Here is a 3,770-nt window from a genome sequence, read left to right on the forward strand (position 1 = left end):
GGGTGTTATATAGGGGTAGTCATCCAGAACGCATGAACTGGACATAAAGATATATCAATAAGTGTTTTCATTCAGTATTATAGACTAGGCATTGACTTAGCTGTAGTGTTGAATTGAATCCTCTTACAGTGCTGTGACTGTCCTTGTGGTGGATTCACTGGTGCTTGCTGTGGTTGCAAAGCCTGCTGCGTTTGCGGCACTTGCACTTGATACACTGTCTGATCTTGGGAAAACCCGTCCCTATTTTGTGAGCTATATGCTGGAGGATAAGCTGTCCCCCCTCTTGAGAATTGCCCATTCTGTACATACCCTTGGCTCCCACATGTTCACGCAATGTGCCCTGTCATACCACATGTCCAACATAAAGGAGGGAGTCTTCTCATTTGTCCTCATTGCATATTTTGATTGTCATTCTGCATATTCTGAAACCCACCTTGGTTATTTTGAAAATCACCCTGATTATTCTGGAAACCACCTCTCCCTCTGAAACCGGTTCCTCTGCCTCTCGGCACGGACCCATTCCCTCGTTGATCCGATTGGCATTGATTATTCGCCTGAGGCATACCCACAGCTTGCTGTGTTCCTAGCCCCTCTCTGCTTGTCAGTACTGCTCCTTCTATGGCATATTTTGATTATTTCTTCAGGGCTAACTCAGCCTCCTCAAGCTTCCAAGTATCCTCCTTCTTCTTATTTTTCTCCTGCAGCAATCGGCAATGATGCACGATAGTCAACTGTATTTCTGCCCAGGGCTTTGCTTCCATTCCCACTTGTTTCTTAAGCTGTCTCTGTACCTGTTCTGGCAATCCCTGACACAAAATGTGGTAAAATACTGGCACTGATTTTCCCCACGGCTCTCGAGTTTCCAAAGGCCACCATCCCTGAAAATGCTGAATGTAAGCAAGCGGATCCTTGTCATCTTTCATCTTACGTTCCATAATTGCACCCATATCTGACGTATCAGTATACTGTACCCTGAATGCTTTCCAAACAGCCGCCCTTCAATTATTACTTGGTGCTCGGTCATGAGCTGTGTTCTGTGCCGTGACACTCGAATAACCTGCTCTTGTCCAAATGTCATCAGCTCTTTCGGCAATAATGGCTGCTAGGAAACCCCTAATGTCCCCTATAGCCAGCCTATTTCCTCCTATCATCTTTTCTAGCTCATAAATTCATTTTCCCGCAGCCGCTGTTAAACTAGGGAGATTGCATCTTAAATTATCCTTGTCCATCTGGGGCAATACCTGTCCATTCGCTCTGTACGAGCGTAACCTCGTCAGCTTTATCATTTTCTCCTTTCCATCTCTTAATCTCCCGTTCTATATCTAAGGATTCATTTGATCATTTGATTTTCTCCTCTTTGCCTTGTAAGACCTTAAAGGTCTCCTCCTTTCCTTTAGTCCTTTCTCTTTCTGGACTCTCGTCACTGCTAAAGACATGTAACCCGGATTACTGTATCCTGTTGCCGCTTTTAGTTCCCTTAATGGATACAATCCTTCATCTTTTGTACTATCGCCATTTCCTTCAGGCGCAGTGGGGGAGCAGAAGGATCAACACCTTCCTCCCTGCACTGATTAAGCATCCAATCCTCAGGAGGTGTACCTTCTCGTTCCTCCTGGTACATCTTCCAAAGCTCTAGGCTAGCTAACCTTTTCTCCAATTTCTTCCCTGTGTACGCAGCGTGCAAGTATGTGGTCATGTGTGGCAAAACCACTTTTGACAGCGATCCCCCTTGTGGCCATGGCATGAACATTTTGTCTGTGGTACCCTTAACCCATTCCGCACTGTACTGTTTGAGCTTAGGTGGATGTTTTGGCAGTTGCTTGCTTGACTTAGGCACAGAGAGAAAAACGTTTATTTTCCCAAGATCATGCCATCTTTTTATGTGAGGAATCAGGCTCTCCTGTTTCCAAAATATACATCTGTGCCTGCAACAGGTTGACAAAAGTGTAACTCACCAAGCTGCCCACCCAAATACTTATTATTGTGTATTGGAAAGAAATGTTTGGAATACATTTGATTGTTTAAGCAGGGGACATGATTCAACATACCTTTTGGAGACTCAGCGCCCAACAAATCTCCCCACGCATAAAAAGTGTCAGCCTATCAATTGTTTGTCTTTTCTGTGAAACAACCGAGGCTCATAAGTGAACCTGACAATATATCAGGGAAAATAACTGTATTAGGAAAAAAAAGCATGGATCACTTTTAGAGGAGACACCAGCACTAGAGAGAATACACAGCTCCCAAAGACAATGCAGTAAAAAAGGCTGATAACTTTTGAAATGATCCTGTGCTATTCCACAGAATGGAATTGAAAATGAAAGGAAAGAAAGACACTGTGAGTTTAGTTTTGAGAATGGGACAAACTTCAGCAAACAAACACAAAGCAACAGAGGTAATGAACTGCGGCATTTATTTATTTATTTACGCATTTATGAAGCGCGCCAAGGAGAGAAAATGAGATCCATCGTGTAAAAGCTTGGGCCCAGGTTATATGGCTGTGGCTACATGCAGCTTCCAGTCCCTTAAACTGTGCGGCTCTGGCGGATGACAATGAGGAGAGAATGTCCCTGCGAGGAGGGTTCGGGGGGTGCGTATCAGACACTTCATCTGCCCCAGCTGGACATCCTTTACACCGCCCCTTTCTGTTTATTAGAGCTGCACTATCGTCACTGTGTATTCATTTATATTACAGTGGTAATTATGTACTGTAGAGGGTGAGTGTTCAAATAGAGCTGGAGACCAGTCTATGCGTGCGTCAGATGGGTATAGAGGGTGTATGAGTAACAGTGGCCCAGGTGGGCTGCTGGGGGCAGGCACGGATGGTGGCATCATGTGGGAATCTCTGAGGCTGACTTGGCGCGGTTTTCTGGGAAGAGGGTAGGCTTTACCTGCCTGCCGCATTAAAATAACCCAGAAAAGCGCTCTCCTCCAAAGTTTTTGGAAGAGATCAAAAAGCAGCAGTATTACTCTGGTGACACTCTAGAGTATTCCTCACCACCCTGGGTGATATGGATTTCACCACATCACCTGCTCGGGATTCTTCCATGAAGTCTTCAAATTAAGACCAGAGTAGGCTTTGATATCGACTGGACAGTTCGAATCCTTGCAAGGAAGAAAGGACAGAAGCACTCAACAGCAAGCATGGTGTAGAAAAAGACACGATAAGATAAACAGCAACTCCCTTTATAGTGACTTATTGGACTGCGATACCGTTTGCTGCATCGACCTCGTGGCGCAACGGTAGCACGTCTGACTCCAGATCAGAAGGTTGCGTGTTCAAATCACGTCGGGGTCAATTAGCCTTTTCTATTTCAAAAGTAAGGATTGCAAGTTTGTTAGCTTCCGAACTGTCTTTAAAATCAATCGTGGTACACGTTTTCTAGAAATTCAATTTTTAAATTATGTTTTTAGAACACCTAGGTCAATGTATTCTTATTTTCTGCAACAACAACAAAAAAATGTCGTTTTTGCAGACAAACACTAGTAGTCTGCTGATTTACAGGCCAAATATTATGACCTTCCACCGATTAGTCACACACAGCACATTGCAAACCCACATATCGCGTTTATCTGCATTGCTAAAAACAAAAAAAAAAAAAAGAACTGGACACCTTCAGGGCTGCCTCTTAAACTTGCAACTGCCCTGTCATTATGATGGCTGTGTATGCTGTACTGCAGACTACCGCCCGCTAGAAAGCCAGAGTGGCGCAGTTTTGTTCTAGCAAATGGTCACTTAGTGTTAAGGCAACCCACACAGTTTGGCGCTT

General features: G+C 44.3%; 1 non-coding gene across 1 annotated transcript; it reads left to right on the top strand.

The window, feature by feature from the left end:
* The first annotated feature begins 3,226 nt into the window (after nt 1-3,226).
* TRNAW-CCA (transfer RNA tryptophan (anticodon CCA)) lies at nt 3,227-3,298 on the top strand. Its single transcript has one exon. It is a non-coding gene; the product is annotated as a tRNA-Trp (tRNA).
* The last annotated feature ends 472 nt before the right edge of the window (nt 3,299-3,770 follow it).

This window comes from Ambystoma mexicanum (genome assembly GCF_040938575.1).
Source record: "Ambystoma mexicanum isolate Mex_15411 chromosome 12 unlocalized genomic scaffold, UKY_AmexF1_1 Mex_chr12_unloc.2, whole genome shotgun sequence".
Lineage (NCBI taxonomy): Eukaryota > Metazoa > Chordata > Amphibia > Caudata > Ambystomatidae > Ambystoma > Ambystoma mexicanum.